The following is a 19,735-nucleotide window of genomic DNA, read 5'->3' on the forward strand; positions in this document are numbered from 1 at the left end:
CTTTCTGGCAATTGTTGCATGGTGTCCATTCATCCGTTGTCGTAGCCTCTGCTTGGTCAATGTACCACGTTTCAGGGCAGACTTGCCTGCAGTGTAAGGGATAGACAACGTAGGCCGAGTCACAAGTACCTGCTTCATACATGGTGAGTAGTTGTCCCCACATGTAATGATAGTATCCGTGTCGACACTTTGACACATCTTGCTGTGTTTGCCATGACAGAGTTGTATGGTATTGTGATAGATGTTGTCCTGAAGGCTGGGCAGTTTGCAGCGAACAATGGTCTGTTTAAGGTGGGGTGTGAGTGCACCTTTAAGAGAGTGAAGGACTTGGCAAGTACACCAGGTGCTGGAGAATTTACAAAGTAACATTTTGATTAAGAACAAACAGCACTCACTGAGTGACCTGGAAACAAAAACAAATTTGAATTCAGCCAATCAGTTTAAATTATACTCCAAAATAATACCAGTTTCCAATCAAGTTTGAATTGAGTGTATTGACAATCTTAAAAGCCGATGACACAATCTGATGCTCTGGGGTATAAGAGCGGGGATGGGGGGGGAGGATAGGGAATTGAACAATTGAGAGGAGAACTGCCAATCTTAGCATGTACCAGACTGCTTGAAAAAATGTCTCTCTTAAAAGTACCTTTTTGATCAGTAACCTGTGATGTAGAAATTCCTAAGAAAAAGAAAAGACGACACAGGAAGATCCGATTACGAGATTTAAAATTGCCTGGTTTTGAGATAAGAAGTTTTGTTTCGTAAATCTTAATTGGGAGTTTTATCAGACTAGTATTATAGAAGGGAAGATAAAAGATACGTCTGAGATAGAAATTGTAAATAGTATAATTATTCTCTGTTATACTTTAAGTATTAAAATTGTTGATTTTTACCTTACATAGTTCTTAGCAGCTCCAATTTTTACACATTACTGCATGGGATAAATGTTTTCTGTGTTGCTGGTTTTAAATTAAGCAGGAGAGTTTACCCTGCGTCATAACGAAGTTTTGGTGGTTGTTCAAAGGCAAGCATTGGAGGCATAGGGAAGGTCTTGGTAAGATGCTCATCCTCATCGATAATGTGTTGTAGGCTGTGAAGAATATGGCATAGTTTCTCCACTCCCAGGAAGTACTGGACAATGAAGGGTATCCTATCGGTTGCAGCCCGTGTCTGTCTCCTGAGGAGGTCATCATGGTTTCTTACCATGGCACATCAGAACTGGCAATTGATGATCTTATGAGAGCATCCTTGAGCACCTTCAGGTGTCTATTTTCTGAACAGATCCTGTGTATGTGTAGGGTTTGTCCATAGGGGATGGTTGTTTTAATTTGTTTAGGGTGGAAGCTAGAGAAGTATAGCATCATGCGGGTATCCGTGGGTTTGTGGTAGAGTGAGGTACTGAGATGCCCATCCTTGATAGAGATATGTGTGTCCAAGAATGAGATAGATACTAAAGTGTAGTCCATGGTAAGTCTGATTCTGGGATGAAACTTATTGATATCACTGTGCAGTTGTTTCAGTGACTCCTCACCATGGGTCCAGAGAAAGAAATGTCATCAATGCATCTGGTGTATAGTGCTGGTTGGAGATCCTTGAAGAAGCAAAGTCTTGTTCAAACTTGTGTTTGAATATATTGGTGCAAATTTGGTCCCCATGGTTGTTCCGTGTGTCTGGATGAAGGACTGGTTGTCAAAGATGAAAATGTTTTTGTCGAGGATGAAGTGGATGAGTTGTAGGATGGTACTCAGAGATTCGCAGTTGTTGGTATTGAGTACCGAGACTGTTGCAGCGATGCCGTCATTATGGAGGATGCAGGTGTAGAGTGCCAAAACCTGCATTCTGACGAGGAATGTTTCTGGTTCAACCAGTCCATGGGTGTTGAGTTTCTGTAAGAAACCTATAATGCCATGACAGAAGCTGGAGGTCCCCTGTACAATGGGCTTCAAAATGCCCTCGACATAGCCAGTGAGGTTCTCACACAGGGTCCCATTGCCTGACATGATGGGATGTCCAGATGTGTTGGCTCTGTGTATCTTCGGAAGGCAGTAGAAGTCCCCTACGCAAGAGGTATGTGGGATGAGAGTGCGTAGAGTCAAAGATCTTGACCAATCTGTTCAGACGTCAATGCTGTTCAGTTGTCGGTCTACTGCAAGCGAGTATACCGACAAGTGAACAACCAGGAAAACTACAGGCAGCTATCGTCTGAACTGCCCAAAGAACACACCCATGAACTGAACAGATTGATCAAGGCTTTTGATCTAGTCCTTCAGAGTTCTTTATAAACACTCATCCCATGTACCTCATGCGTAGAGGATTTCTACTGCCTTATGAAGAAACACAAAGCCAAAACACCTGGATGTCCATCACATCAGGCAATGGGACTCTGTGTAAGAACCTCTCTGGCTATGTTGAGAGCATTTTGAAACCTATTGTACATGAGACCCCCAGCTTCTGTCACAACACTACAGATTTCTTACAGAAACTCAGCACCCACAGATTAGTCAAACCGGAACATTCCTCATCACAATGAACATTTCAGCACTTTACACCAGTGTCCCCCATGATGACAATATCACTGCAACAGCCTCAGTACTCAATACCAACAACTATTTCTGATGAAGGGCTTTTGCCCGAAACGTCAATTTTCCTGCGTCCAAAACGTCCTGAGACCTTGGACTGCAGATTCATAGCTCTTTAAAAGTGGAGTAACATGTAGATAGGATCGTGAAGAAGGCCTTTGGTATGCTTTCTTTTGTTGGTCAGAGTATTGAAAACAGGAATAGGGAGGTCATTTTGCTGCTGTACAGGACATTGGTTAGGCCACTGTTGGAATATTGTGTGCAACTCTGGTCTCCTTCCTATTGGAAAGATGTTGTGAAACTTGAAAGGGTTCAGAAAAGATTTACAAGGATGTTGCCAGGGTTGGAGGATTTGAGCTATAGGGAGAGGCTGAACAGGCTGGGGCTGTTTTCCCTGGAGTGTCAGAGGCTGAGGGGTGACCTTATAGAGGTTTACAAAATTATGATGGGCATGGATAGGATATACAGACAAAGTCTATTCCCTAGGGTCGGAGAGTCCAGAACTAGAGGGAAAGATATAAAAGAGACCTACGGAGCAACTTTTTCACGCAGAGGGTGGTACGTGTATTTAGATTAGACTTACAGTGTGGAAACAGGCCCTTCGGCCCAACAAGTCCACACCGACCCGCCGAAGCGCAACCCACCCATACCCCTACATATACCCCTTACCTAACATTACAGGCAATTTAGCATGGCCAATTCACCTGACCCGCACATCTTTGGACTGTGGGAGGAAACCGGAGCACCCGGAGGAAACCCGCGCAGACACGGGGAGAATGTGCAAACTCCACACAGTCAGTCGCCTGAGGCGGGAATTGAACCCAGGTCCCTGGCGCTGTGAGGCAGCAGTGCTAACCACTGTGCCACCGTGCTGCCCATTCCATTATGGAATGAGTTGCCAGAGGAGGTGGTGAAGGCTGGTACAATTGCAATATTTAAAAGACATTTCGATGGGTATATGAATAGAAGGGTAAATCTCTGTATTCCTGATGAAGGGCTTTTGCCCGAAATGTCAATTTTCCGGCTCCTTGGATGTTGCCTGAACTGCTGTGCTTTTCCATCACCACTCTAATCCAGAATATGAATAGAAGGGGTTTGGAGGGATATGGGCCGGATGCTGGCAGGTGGGACTTGATTGGGTTGGGATATTTGGTCGGCATAGACGAATTGGACCAAAGGGTCTGATTCCATGCTGTACATCTCTATGACTCTATGACTCTATAACTGGAGTGATGAATACGCCCAAATACATAAAATCCCCCTGTGACCACTTAAATGGGAATCAAGATTCGCCCTCAAGACCGAGCACCTTCATAAGAACATCCAAAGGCATAGCCTATGATTTTGCAAAGTTAATCCTGTATCCCGAAAAGGTGCCAAACAAGCTGATGTATTGTATCAGGCAAGATACCAAAACTGTTGGATTTGACAAAAAAACGAGGACATTGTCCTCGTACAACAAAATCTTTAGTAATTTTGACCACACTTCTGGAGCCGATATATTAGGATCTCTATGAATGGCCTCCGCCAATGGTTCAGTCACAATGTAAAAAGCAATGGCAAAATGGGACAGCCCTGTTGGCTGCCCTAAAAATACTAACATTGCTTGATCGTTCCCCATTGGTGATGATCGCAATGAGAGGTTCACTGTAGAGAACCTTTCCCATTTTATAAAGGTTTTGACCAGGCCAAACTGCTCTAAAGTATAAAAGAGGTACGGCTATTCAACTTAGTCAAATGCCTTCTCTGCATCTAGGGAAATCACCAATCCCTGTATTGACAGTTGTTGACATGCTTGAATTACATTAAGCAGCCTCCTAACATTATTGGATGATCTGCAGCCCTTTATGAAGCCCGTCTGGTCCTCTTTAGCAATAGAAAATAACACAGTCTCCAGCCTTAATGCAAAAGTCTTAGAGAGGATTTTAAAGTCAACATTTAAGTGTGAAATGGGCCTGTAAAAAGCACAGCCCTCTGAGATCTTCCCTTTTGTAAGAATAAGCAAAATATGGCCTCTCTTAGAAATGGCAGGAAACAATCATGACTGTGCGAGTCATTGAACATGTTGAGCATCAGGCCTGACAATATGTTTATAAATTCCTTATAGAATTAGCTGGAAAGTCCATCAGGACCAGGCGCCTTTGCACTCTGAGGCTGCTTCACAGCCTCCTGCTCTGGTAAGGGGGCATTGAGAAAAGACTCTTATTTGGGGGTCACACCAGGGAGCTCCAGATCCTTGAAAAAGGACTCCATCTTGGCCCACCCCTCCTCACAACCCCCAGATTGGTATAATTCAGAATAAAATCTCTAGAATGCTACATTAATCTTTTTGAAATCACATGTTCGGTTCCCAGACCCTTCCCTAATCACGTAATGGCTTGAGGGGCACTCCTTTTCCTGGCGAGGTACTTGCCCAGCGTATTGCAAAAGCAAGCTCTGTCTTTGCTGTCTGCCTGAGCACGGAATTCCATACAGACCGCGCACCATAATCCTCTGTAGCTTGTCCAATGAGGGCCTATCAAAGTAAGCCTTCTCAGCTGCCTTCAATCATGCTTCAAGGAGACGTTGCTGCTCACCCTTCTGCAGCTTCCTTTGGCATAGTAGGAAATAATTAACCCCCTGGCATAGGCTTTGACAGTTTCCCAATGGATGGACGGGCTACTAACTGAGCCTGAATTAATATCTAGGAGCTCCCTAAATTCCTTACAAAAGTACTCCACAAACTTAATATCCATAAGGATAAAGGAATCCATTCACCAGTGCCTCAAGCCCACTATAGCATCCTTAATCTTAACCAACAGGTACATTGGAGCGTAATCGGAGATAGTAATACTACCAATCATACAAGATGCCACCAAGTCCAGGGTTGCAACAAGGGTCAGAAAAAAATCAATTCTGGTGTGACATCTGTGTGGATTGGAAAAAAACCATAAAATCCCTGCCTCTAGGGTGGAGACACCTTCAAATGTCCACCAACCTTAACTCCACACACAGATCCACTAATTGTTGAGTTTGTACTGAAGGTGTCAGGGGGCCTTTGGGCAACCTGTCTACGTGAGATCCATAAGACAGTTAAAGTCTCCCCCAATAATGATATGCCGAGACTCGAGACTGATCGATTGAGAGGACGTATCTACCAGAAATTTGAGGGGATGGGCCAGAGGGCAAAAAACATTTAAAACACCATATTCTTCCAAGTTTATCAGGGCTTTGAGGATTATAAACCTCCTATGTGTGTCTTTAACACATTTTAGTAACTTAAGTGGGAGATTCGTCCTAACCAATATAGCTGCTTCCCTACTTCTGGTATTAAAAGATGAAAAGTAAACCCGATCAAAGCCATTCTGCTGTAGATTCAAATGCTCCCTACCATCCCAGTGTGACTCCTGTAATAAAGCAATATCCACCTTTTCCTTTCCAAGACTCCAGAGTACATTTTTCCTGTTAATTGGTGAGTTACTCCCCTTGATGTTCCAGATACACCATTTAATCCAGTCATTAGCCATAACTTTCAGCAGTAACATTTCGATTCCAGAGAGGAGGAACTCGAATTACAAAATGCCAAGCCTTAGTGTTGCAAGATCCATCGGACATAAAAATACATAAACTAAAACCAGAGCTGAAAATGTGTTGCTGGAAAAGCACAGCAGGTCAGGCAGCATCCAAGGAACAGGAGATTCAACGTTTCAGGCATAAGTCCTTCTTCAGGAAAAAGGGCTTATGCCCGAAATGTTGAATCTCCTGTTCCTTGGATGCTGCCTGACCTACTGTGCTTTTCCAGCAACACATTTTCAGCTCTGATCTCCAGCATCTGCAATCCTCACTTTCTCCTCGATAAACTAAAACCACTACAGTTAACCAACCTACAAAGCTATCAAAGATTATATACAACAAAAATCAAAAATCAAACCAACATATAAAGCGCCAATGGCGCTGAATAGGGGAACTCATCTCTTGCCCAAAGGTGGCATCTACACATCCCAAAATCCAATTTCCCATCCTGCTGCCAATGCTGCAGCCAGGGCATTTAAATACCTGAAGTGGGCATAAACTGCCTGTAAGTAGGCATCCAGCCATCCCAACCGTTTTCCCTCCTCCTAGCTAGAATCACACTGCAAACACAAGCAGAAAAGAAAGAAAATACATGACAAAATAACAATGTAAACAAAGAAATTTTGAAAAAGGTAAGTACCCCACCCATTCTTTAGTATAATTTAACTTAGAAATTGAAAGTACACACCTCAACCACCCCCAAGTATAATTTGGACCAGATTGTTACCAACAAAACAAAGGAAAAGAAAGCCCCAACCGCACTTCCTCTTTTTTTAAAGTAAAGTAGGAACATACCCAAACAACACTACTATTTATACATACTAAATTGTTCAGATTAAGTTAATTTATCCACAAAGTCTCTTGCCTTCTCCTACATGTCAAAGAGATATACAGATCCATCTAAGGTGATCCAAAGCACCGAGGGATACCTCAGAGAGTACTGGGTCCCAAGCTCCCTCAGTCTTCTCTTGATGCCGTTATAGGATTTTCTTTTTTGGATCACCATCGCTGAGAAGTCCTGGATGAACATGATCTTACAGCCCTCGTAAACATGGGCCTTCAGATCCTTCCCCTGCATTCTGAAAGCTTCCACGATTCTCTCTGTATCTCTATTGTGATGAAACTGCACCAAGATAGGACAAGGACGTTGGTCCAGACCTGACCGCCGCGCCATGACCCAGTGAGCCCTCTCAATCTTCAAGCTTCTCATTCCAGCCTCCAAGTTAAGGAATTTCAGCAACTAGTCCTCAACAAATTCCACCGGCCGCTCACCTTACTTACCCTCTGGCAGACCAATGACCTGATTATTTTTTCTCCTGCCCCTGTTCTTGAGGTCATCAACCTGGTCAAGCAAATTACGGACCTGCATCTCCAAAGCCTGGATCCTATCCTTGGAAGAATCAGTATCAGCTTTCACCACTGTGACTCTTTGTTCTACCTCATCCATCCTTTTCTCCAGGTTTCCCAGCTGCTGGTCATACTTCTGCAGCATGATAGAGATCGAGGCCAGCTTCTCTTCTATCTGCTTGCTCAACATCTTGCGAGGTTTTGTGAGCTCCGTCACCAGGACCTAGTCGGAAATCGAGTCCAAGGGTCCTGCAGGCTGGGCCGCAGACCCAGCCTCTGACATATGTCCTCCCTTCTTCAGCATCCCTGGACAGCAAAAACCAAAGCAAGTTGCTCTCTGACAGTTTCCTGGGACTGCATGACCTTTCCAGAGTCCCGGAATATTGCGGTGGTCTGGGTAAGGCGTGTTAGGACTTTGTCCCGCATGCGATGCAGTGCGGAGCTCTTCCTAGATCACAGCCATCTTGGATCCCCTAACACCTGCACTTTTAACTGCTGTTGAGACATCGATTTTAAAATCTCTAAGCACTGAAAAGAACACTATCTCATAAAGGGGCATCACCCAATTTTACAATTTTATCTTTTTTACACACTAAGGTGACCAGTGGTGTCCCAGAGGGATCAGTGCTGGGGCCACTGTTGTTTGTGATATACATAAATGATCTGGAAGAGGGAACTGCTGGTATGATCAGCAAGTTTGCAAATGACATGAAGATTGGTGGAGTTGCAGAAAGCATAGGGGACTGTCAGAGAATACAGGAGAATATAGATAGACGGGAGAGTTGGGCAGAGAAGTGGCAGATGAAATTCAATCCAGGCAAATGTGAGGTGATGCATTTTGGGAAGTCTAATTCCAGAGCAATTATACAGTAAATGGAAGAGCCTTGGGAAAAGTTGATGAGCAAAGAGATCTGGGAGATCAGGCCCATTGTACCCTGAAGGTTGCTGGATAGAGTGGTCAAGAAGGCATATGGTATGCTTGCCTTCATTGGCCAGGGTATTGAGTATACAAGCTGGCAGTCATGTTAAAATTGTACAAGACATTGGTTCAGTTGCATTTAGAATACTGTGTACAGTTCTGGTCGCCACATTACCAAAAGGATGTGGATGCATTTGAGAGGGTGCAGGGAAGGTTTACGAGGAAGTTGCCTGGTATGGAAGGTGCTAGCTATGAAGAGAGGCTTAGTAGGTTAGGATTGTTTTCATTAGAGAAAAGGAGATTGAGGGGTATCTGATTGAGGGTATGGACAGAGTAGATAGAGATAAGCTTTTTCCTAGGGTGAAGAATTCAACAACAAGAGGTCACGCTTTCAAGGTGAGAGGTAAAAGGTTTAAGGGGATACACACGACAAGTACTTTACACAGAAGGTGGTAGGTGCCTGGAACGCGTTACCAGCAGAGGTAGTAGAGGCAAGCATGGTAGATTCATTTAAGATGCGTCTGGATAGATGCATGAGTAGGTGGAATACAGATGCTTAGGAATTGAGTGACAGGTTTAGGCAGTGGATTTGGGTTGGCTCATGCTTGGAGGGCTGAAGGGCCAGTTCCTGGACTGTAAATTTTCTTTGTTCTTTGCTCTTTGCACATGAGATAGCTTTGGCAAATTGGGTTAAGGAGAATCCAAAGAAATTCTACAAATACAAATAGGGGTGGCAGGTTGGCTCAGTGGTCAGCCCTGCTGCCTCACAGTACCAGGGTCCCAGGTTCGATTCCAGTCTCGGGCAACTGTCTGTGTGGAGTTTGCACATTCTCCCCATATCTGTGTGGGTTTCCTCCAGGTACTCAAGTTTCCTCCACAGTCCGAAGATGTGCAGGTTAGGTGAATTTGCTGTGCTAAATTGCCCATAGCCCGAGGTGCATTAGACAGAGGGAACTGGATCTGGGTGCATTATTCTTTGGAGGGTTGGTGTGGACTGGTTGGGCCGAAGGGCCTGTTTCTGCATTGTAGGAAATCTAATCTAAACACATTATGGGCAAAAGAGTAACTAAGGATAAAATAGGGCCCCTTAATGATCAACAAGGCCTTCTATGTGTGTCACCCAGGAGGTAGGTACAATACTAAATGAGTATTTTGCAATAGTATTTACAGTGGAGAAGGATATGGAAGCTCAAGAACTCAGACAAATAAACAGTGGCATCTTGAAAAGTGTCCATATTACAGGGAAGATTGTGCTGGACATCTTAAAATGCATAAAGGTGGATATATCCCCAGGACCTGATCAGGTATATCCCAGAAGTTTCTGGTAAGCTAGGGAAGTGATTGCTGGACCCTTTGCTAAGAGATTTGTGTCATCGATTGCCACAGGTGAGGTGACGGAAGACTGGAGGGTGGCTAATGGAAGGTGACCACTATTTAAGAAAGGTAGCCAGGAAAAGCAAATGAGCTATGGCCAGTGTGCTTGATGTCAGTGGTGGGTATGTTGTCGGAGGGGATTCTAAGGGACAGGATTTACATGCAGTTGGACAAGTAAGGACTGATTAGGGACAATCAATATGGCTTTGTATGTTGGAAATCGTGTCTCACTAACTTGACTGAGTTTTTGAAAATGTGATAAAGTAGAGTGATTAAGGTAGGGGGGAGGACGATGTCTATATGGACTTCAGCAAGAAATTCAACAAAGTTCCACATGATAGATTGGTTAGTAAGGTGAGATCACATGGAATCCAGCAACGGCTAGCCATTTGGATACAAAATTGGCTTAAAGGTAGCAGGCAGGGAGTGGTGGTGGAGGGTTGTTTATTGAGCTGGAATTCAGCAACCAGTAGTCAACACAAGGATCAATACTGGGTCATTGCCTTTTGTATAAATTTTTATCAATGATTTGGATGTGAATGTGGGAGGAATGGTTGGTAAATTTGCAGATAACATCAAAATTGGTGGTATTAGACAGTGAGGAAAGTTATCTCTGAGTACAACAGGACCTTGAGCAGATGGTGGGGTGGCGGGGGTGGGGGGGGGGGGTTGCAATGGGCTGAGGAGTGACAAATGGAGTTTAATTTAGATAAATGTGAGGTGTTGCATTTTGGTAAGGCAAATCAGGGCAGGATTTATACACTTAATGTTAGGGTCCTGGAGAATTTTGTCAAACAAAGACACCTTGCAATGTAGTTTCATAGTTCCTTGAAGTTGGTGTCACAGGTATGCGTGGTAGAGAAGAAGGCATATGGTTTGCTTTTCTTTTTTGATCAGTGCCTTGAGTATTGGCTTGTTGCAGCTATACAGGACATTGATTAGGCCACTTGTGGAATACTGTGTTCAATTCTGGTCTTCCTGCTATTGGAATATTGAGTACAGTTCTGGTCACCACACAAACAGAAGCACGTGGATGCTTTGGAGAGGGAACAGAAAAAGTTTATCAGGATGCTTCGTGGTATGGAAGATTTTGGCTATCAAGGTTGGCTAGACTGGGTTTTTTTTTCCACTGGAATGCAAGAGGTTGAAGGGCAACCTGATAGGAATTTATAAGATTGTGAATGGCATAGGTAGAGTGAAAATTATGAGGCTTTTTCCCAGGGTGAAGGGGTCAATTACTAGGGGACACAGGTTCACAGTGCGAGAGGGGAAATTCAAAAGCGATATAGGAGGCAAGTCTTTCACAGAAAGTGTGGTGAGTGCCTGGAATGTGTTGCCAGAGAAGGTGGTGGAAGCAGACACAATGACAGCATTCAAGAAGTACCAGGATGAATACATGAATAGGAAGCACATTGAGCAATATGGATCCCATAAGTGAAGACAGTTTTAATATGGATAGACAAACTGCGATAGCACAGGCTTGGAGGGTCAAAGGGCTCTTTGCTCTTGAAAGATGTTCTTAAATGTGACAGAGTGCAGAAAAGAGTTCCTAGGATGTTGCTGGGGTTGGAGGGTTTGAGCTATTGGGAGATGCTGAATGGGTTGAGGCTATTTTCCCTGAAGCATCAGAGGCTGACGGGTGACCTTCTAAAGGTTTGTAAAATCATGAGGCACATGGATAGAGTGAATAGCCAAGGGCTTTTTCCCCAGGACAGGGGAGTGCAAAAATGAAGAGTATCGGTTTAAGATGAGAGGGGAAAGACATAAAGGTGACCTATTAGGCAACTTTTTCATGCAGCGGACGTTACATATGTGGAACAAGCTGCAGAGTAGTGGAGGCTGACATAACATTTAAAAGGCATCTGTACAGGGATATGATCTAAATGCTGGCAAATGGGATTGGATTAATTCAGGAAATCTGGTTAGTATGGATGAGTTGGACCGAAGAGTCTGTTTTAGTGCTATGACGCTCTGAGTTGAAGTGTGTCAGGCAAATGATTCCTCCTCTTCATTCATACAGGATTAGAATCAACAGAGTCTCCAATGCTTAAAACTATTTCCACAAATACTATACCCAGCACATCCTCCAATCGATCAATGGAGATTCCCACGGTTTTGCCTGAATCATCAATTCAGACACCAACTCCATCCTCAGGTAATCCATGATCTTTCAATGACGAATGCCATTTTAAATACTTGGTACATTACACATTCATTCTTTAGTATTTATCTGCTTCCTACATACTTGCAGCTGGTCCAATGTCAACCACAATGGTTTCAACATTTGCAACAATTATTGTATCAGAATCAATGATCCTACAGTCAAGGCACACTGTATCAGGACTCCGACCATCATAAAAGAAAGAAGAGCTGTAACAACAGACAGACAAGTGCCACACAATGCTGACAATATTAACCTACAATTAACATGATTTCTTTGTTAAAATCTGTATAAGATCTCTCTGCAAATAACATTATTTGCTTTACATTTGTCTGAAAGCATAAGTATAACATGAATACTTAAATTATCTGCAATATTCAAATTAAATACTAGCTCCAGTTTCATTTTGCTTTGATATTGCATCAAACATGTTAATTGTAAATTTAAAGCGTCCTTCATTTTAAAGAAGCTTCAGATATAATGACAACAAAAGTGATTGTAGCAACAAGTGTCCCTGCAACAGATCAGTCAGGAATGAAATCCTCACACCCTGACTCCAATGATTGATTAATGTACATTCTGCCATCCTACAGCCTGTGTTCCATTTTTCATAGCATGTTTAACTGGCACACACACAAATTCAATGTCAGAAGGGCCTGCTACCATTTCAGCATCGGAATTGGGTACATCAGAGTCAGATTAAAATTTGTCTTTTCTCCACATGATTAACATTATCTAATTCCCGAAAAATATCACAAATTACAGTTTGAGACAAATTTTTAATCTTCCATCATTGGTTAATAAAGTCTATTTTTCATACCTCCTTCTAATTTTGTTCTTCTTGGCAAGTTGATAGCATATTCACCAATGACCACAACAATCATACATTCACTTGAGAAATTAGCATCACCAAATTCTCTTTAATGTCAGATTATAATCTCTGTTGAATTAAGAGAATCGAGCAAATGTATTTTTCCTCTTCATTCATACAGCTAGCTTCACACCAAATCCAGAAGTTTTATCACAAACACCAACTGCAGTATCAGAACCAGAAGAATCTCTAACATTTCTGCTGGTTCTGAATTCTTCCTACCAATAGTATACCCAACACATTCTCCAATCGATCAATGGAGATTCCAACAGTTTCACCCTATTCATAAGTCACACACAGACTCATGCTTCAGGTAATCCATGACCTTCAAAGACAAATGCCATTGTAAATATTTGGTACAATAACCAACACTTCCCACAATATCTGTCTGTATTTCACATATCTGCAGCTGGTCAGTGGCAACTGCAATGGTTTTACTTTCTTCAACAACTATAGTATTAAAATCAATGATCCAACAGTCACAGCACACTGCTTCAGGATTTCTACCATTGCAAAAAGAAAGTAAAGCTATAACAACAGACAAGCACCGGTCAATACTGACAATATTAACTTACTATTAACATGATTTCTTCATTAAAACGTTTTGTCAGATCTCTCTGAAACGATCCCCTTTGCTTGAGGATTGACAGAATACAAAAGTACATTGTTAACTTTTAATGAATCTTCAATATTCACATCAAATTTTCGCTCCAATTTCATTTTGCTCTGATATCACACCAAACATGTTAATTGTGAATATAAAGTGAATTCTTCACCTTACAGAACCTTCTGATGTAATGACTTCAAAACTAACTGCAGCAACAAGTGTCCTAACAACAAGTGAGTCAGGCATGCAAGCCTCGCTTTTGTATTCCAATCATTGATCATGAAGGAAAGTGTTGATTATTATACATTCTACCATACTTGTGATTATTTTTCTACTTTCATCTCATGTTTAATTAGAACATAAACAAATTCAATGTTGGAAGGCCATACCACCATATCTTGCACCATATCACATGACTGGCCTGCATCAGACTCATCTAAAAATTTGTCTTTCTTCCATATTGGTAACATGAGCAATTTCCTGCACAGTCACAAATTGCAGATTCAGACAGTTTGATATCTTTTATTATGTATTACAAAACTCTATTTTTCACATCTCCCTCCAATTCTCTTCTTGTTAAATTTACAACTCATTCATCAGCAATGGCAATATTTTTAATCCCTATAATCCACAAGTTAACCAACACTGACTTCTTGTCAGCTGTCTCTCAGAAGTGTCATCTGGTCTCTACACATCCAAGCTAACCTGCTACTTGCTTGACTCCATGACATGTTGCTTTAGAAAACTATCCCTAATATAGAAGTTGGTTGTCCTACCTTCACTTTCTGATTTGATTAACCCAATCAACATGAAGATTAAGGTCATCAATAACTATTGTTCTATTCTTTTTACATGTTCCCATTATTTATTGATTTGTAACATTTCCTACAGAGTAGCTGCTGTTTTGGGGGTTTGTACAATACTCCAACCAATGTCTTCTTCCCCTTGCCATTTTATCTCCAACAAAATAGTCCATAAATCATTTGAACCTAGATCATCTCTCACAACCCATCCTCATTTTGCTTCATATTAATCATGCCAACCCATCACCTTTTCCATTCCCCTTCTGACTCTCCAAAAGGTCAACTATCTCTGAATGTTCCCAGTTTTGATCTCCTTGTAACCACGTTTCTGTAATGGCTTTGAGATCATATTCATTTACCTCGAATTGTACCATCTATCTGTGTACTTTATTTCAAATGTTTTCTACATTAAAATACAAAGCCTTTTAGTTTGTTCTAGTATTGAATTCCCTCACACTTTTATGGTTCTTTGGTACAATACAACATTCAAATATTTTTCCCTTCTTTTATTTTCTGGCAGCGATCAGCTCCATCACTCACCTGTATTTTTACCTTCTTCTTTAACTTTGATTTTAGAATTTTCTGTGCAGCTGAACCTACCAATTAGTTTAAAGTCATACTTACAGCTATAATTATTGGATTCATATGGCCTCTGGTCCCTGCATGATTCATATGGGATGTGTCCCACTGGAACAGCTTCCTTCTTCCCCAGTACTGGTGCCATTATCGCATGAATTCAAACCTATTTCTCACATCAATCTTTGAGCCATGCATTTACCTCTTTGATCTTGTTGATCCTGTACTATTTAGTCTGTGACTCAGATAGGAATCTGGAGATTTTTGGTTCTACCTTTCAATTTAGCCCCTAGCTGCTCATATTTCAGCAGAATCTCTTTCCTCTTTCTACCTACATCTGTGGACTACAATAACTTAGAACATAGAAAAATACAGCGCAGTATAGGTCCTTTGGCCCTCGATGTTGCGCCGATCCAAGCTCACCTAACCTACACCTGCCCACTATCCTCCATATGTCCATCCAATGTCCATTTAAATGCCCATAAAGAGGGAGAGTTCACCACTGCTACTGGCAGGGCATTCCATGAACTCACGGCTCGCTGAGTAAAGAATCTACGCCTAACATCTGTCCTATACCTAACACCCCTTAATTTAAAGCTATGCCCCCTCATAATAGCTGACTCCATATGTGAAAAAGGTTCTCATGGTCAACCCTATCTAAACCCCTATCAAGTACACCTCTATCAAGTCACCCCTAAACCTTCTTTTCTCCAATGAAAACAGCCCCAAGTGCCTCAGCCTTTCCTCATACGATCTTTCTACCATACCAGGCAACATCCTAGTAAACCTCCTCTACACCCGTTCCAGTGCCTCCACATCCTTCCTATAGAATGATGACCAAAACTGCACACAATACTCCAGATGCGGCCGTACCAGAGTCGTATATAACTGCAACATGACCTCAGGACTCCGGAATTCAATTCCTCTACCAATAAAAGCCAGTACTCCATATGCCTTCTTCACAGCACTATTTACCTGGGTGGCAACTTTCAGAGATCTTTGTACATGGACACCAAGATCCCTCTGCTCATCCACACTACCAAGTATCCAACCATTATCCCAGTACCCCATCTTCTTGTTACTCTTATCAAAGTGAATCACTTCACACTTACCTACATTGAACTCCATTTGCCACCTTTTTGCCCAGCTCTGCAGCTTATCTATATCCCGCTGTAACCTGCCACATCCTTCCTCACTGTCAACAACTCCACCGACTTTCGTATCATCCGCAAACTTGCTCACCCAACCTTCTAGCCCCTCTTCCAGGTCATTTATAAAAATGACAAATAGCAATGGTCCCAAAACAGATCCTTGTGGAACACCGCTAGTAACTACGCTCCAAGATGAACCTTTATCATCAACTACTACCCTCTGTCTTCTTCCAGCCAGCCAATTCCTAATCCAAACCTCCAACTCACCCTCAATTCCATACTTCCGTATTTTTTGCAGTAGCCTACCATGGGGAACCTTATCAAACACCTTACTAAAATCTATATACACCACATCTACCGCTTTACCCTCGTCCACCTCCTTAGTCACCTTCTCAAAGAATTCAATAAGGTTTGTGAGGCACGACCTGCTCTTCACAAAACCATGCTGACTATCCTTGATCACATTATTTCTATCAAATGTTCATAAATCCTATCCCTTACAATTCTCTCTAAGACTTTGCCCACAACAGAAGTGAGACTCACCGGCCTATAGTTACTAGGGTTATCCCTACTCCCCTTCTTGAACAAGGGAACCACACTTGCTATCCTCCAGTCTTCTGGCACTATTCCTATAGACAACAAGGACATAAAAATCAAGGCCAATGGCTCTGCAATCTCCTCCCTTGTTTCCCAGAGAATCCTGGGATAAATGCCATCAGGCCCAGGGGACTTATCTATTTTCACCCTTTCCAGAATTTCCCTACATACCTCAAAGCCATCCATTCTAATTAATTGTGACTCAATATTCACATTGGCAACAATGTCCTGTTCCTGAGTGAATACTGACGAAAAGTATTCATTCAGTGTCTGCCCAATCTCTTCAGCCTCCACACACAACTTCCCACTACTATCCTTGACTGGACCTATTCCTACCCTAGTCATTCTTTTATTCCTGACATACCTTCCCTGCCCACTCCAAGTCGTCTGCAGCCTATCTTAGATATCCTGACCTGGCACCTTGAAGGCAATAGTCTTCTGGACTCTCAATCCTGACCACAGAGAACAATGTCTACTCCCCTGATTATAGCATCCTCGAATACAACTACATTTCTCTTTTCTCCCCCACTTTAACATTCTTCCCTGTATCATGGTACCCTGGTCAATTTGCTCGTCTTGCCTAGAGCTTCTGCTCTCTTCACCCAGGAAGCAAGAACCTCAATCCTGTTAGACAAGCTCATGTTCTGAAGCTCCTTCAGCACTACCTCCTGGATCTGCCTACCTGCTTCACTCATCTCTCTGTCCCTGACCACTGATCAAATTCGAAGTGGTTAATCTAACAGGTGTGACTGCCTCCTCAACACAGCGTCCTGGTAACACTCCTCTTCCTTGATGAGTCACGTTGTCTGTTGTCTGAAGGTTAGACTCCAGCTCATCAACTCTGGGCCAGAGTTCCTCAAGCAACTGACACTTGCTACAAACATGGTCACTACAAACCATTATGTTGTACATCATGCAAGCACAACACATCATATGGCCCTGCATCTCCAGTTTATTCTCTTTGAGATTAAACTTTTTTTAAATTCCTACTTGTGTTTAGTTTTTAATCTGTAAAATATTTATCCTATTTAGTTTTAATTCAAAAGTAACATAGTAAATAGTGAAACAGTCGACAAGGTGGATCAGTTGTTAGCGCTGCTGCCTCACAGCGCCAGGGACCTGGGTTTGATTTCCACCTTGGGCAATGGTCTGTGTGGAGATTTCATATTCTCCCCATGTCTGAGTAGGTTTCCTCTGGGTCCTCCGGTTTCCTCTCACAATCCAAAGATGTGCAGATTAGGTGAATTGACCTTGCTAAATTGTCCGTGGAGTTCAGCGTGGTATTTAGAGAGATTTAGATATTATGGCTTATGAGTAACAAGAAAATGGAGATTAGGTGCATTAGTAAGGGATAAATGTAGTACTAGGGTAGGGAATGGGTTTGGGTGAGTTACTCTTACGAGTATTAGTGAGGACTTTTTGGGCCAAAGGGTCTGTTTCCACACTGTAGGGATTCTCGGAGGAGCAGCTATTACCAATCAATAAACTTACTGTTTTTCAGAGATATCACACTTTGTTTGTGCTGGGTCCCTGACCATGGGCTACAGTTTATCACATTAAAATACCTTATTAGCTATGAACTAAAAAAAAGCAAAAAGCATCCTTTTCCCTCAGCACTGAAAATCAGTATGCATGTTTTGCATCTTAGTCAAATAGTGTAGTGCTGGGAAAGCTTAGCAGGTCAGGCAGCATCCGAGGTGCAGGAGAGTTGGCATTTTGGGCATTATCCCTTCATCAGGAATGTGGAGGGTAAAGGAGTCTGAGAGATAAATAGGGGGTAGGGTTGGGGAAAGGTAGGTGGGATGCGGGTGTGAGGTATTTGTGATATGTCAGTAGGGAGGGTGGAACGCATAGGTGAAAAGGTCAAGAGGGCAGCGCTGAGTTGGAGAGCTGGATCTGGGTTGAGGTGGGGGGAGGGAAGATTTGGAAACTGGTGAAATCAATGTTGGTGCCATTAGGTAAGTTGCTTTGATTTGGCAGTGGAAGAAGCCCAGGATTTGCATGTCCTTAGGAGAGTGTGAGGGCAAGTTGGACTAGTTGGCCACAGGGTGGTGACGTTGTTTGTGGCATGTGGACGAAAGATGTTCCTTGAACCTGTCCTGCCAGTCCATCTTCCTTCCCACCTATCCACTCCACCCTCCCCACTGACCAATCACAATTACCTCCCACACGCATCTACCTATCACCATCCTACCTTCCCTCCAGCCCAACCCCCATCCCATTTATCTCTCAGCCCACTTCCCCCTCTACATTCCTGATGAAGGGCTTATGCCCAAAACTCTCCTGCTGCTCAGACACTGCCTGACCTGCTGTGCTTTTCCAGCATCACAGTTTTTGACTCTGACTCTCCAGCCTTCACTTTCTCCCGATTTGCATCTTTATCAGGCATTCAGATTATGTCTTGAATACTTTGTTAAGTTTTAGATTAGATTCCCTACAGTATGGAAACATGACCTTTAGCCCAACCAGTTCACACCAACCCTCCAAAGAGTAACCCACCCAGTCCCATTTCTTCTCTGACTAATGCACCTAACGCTTTGGGCAATTCACCTGACCTGCACATCTTTGGACTGTGGGAGGAAACCCACGCAGACACGGAGAGAATGTGCAAACTCCATACAGTCACCCAAGGTCAGAATTGAACCTGGAACCCTGGTGCTGTGAGGCAGCAATGCTAATCGCTGAGCCACCATACCGCCCTTTTGATCTCCTTATTTAAGAAATGGTGTTCATACATTGGGGGTGGTTCAGACTCTGACTCTCCAGCATCTGCAGTCCTCACTTTCTCCTGTTTTGCATCCTATACAAGCATTTAGATTGTGTCTTGAATACTTCGTTAAGTTTTGGTCTCCTTATTTAAGAAATGGTGTTCATACATTGGAGGTGTTTCCGAGGAGGTTTTCAGGATTGATATTTGGTCTTGACAGGGTGGACAGGGAAAGGATGTTACCTCATTTAGGTTTGTCCAGAAGGAGGGACACTGTCTAAAATTAGAGATCGCACTTTTGGGACAGAGTTGAGAAGATTTTTGTTTTCTCAGAGGGTTGCAACTTTTGAACTTGCTCTTTCAGAAGCTGGTGAGATCATTAAATATTTTTAAGGAAGCAACAGATTGATTTCCTTGACTGGCAAGAATCTAAGGTTATCAGGAGTAAATGGGAAATTTAAAATATAAACATGCCAACCATGATCCTACTG

This window comes from Hemiscyllium ocellatum, chromosome 1, assembly GCF_020745735.1.
Source record: "Hemiscyllium ocellatum isolate sHemOce1 chromosome 1, sHemOce1.pat.X.cur, whole genome shotgun sequence".
Classification (NCBI taxonomy): domain Eukaryota; kingdom Metazoa; phylum Chordata; class Chondrichthyes; order Orectolobiformes; family Hemiscylliidae; genus Hemiscyllium; species Hemiscyllium ocellatum.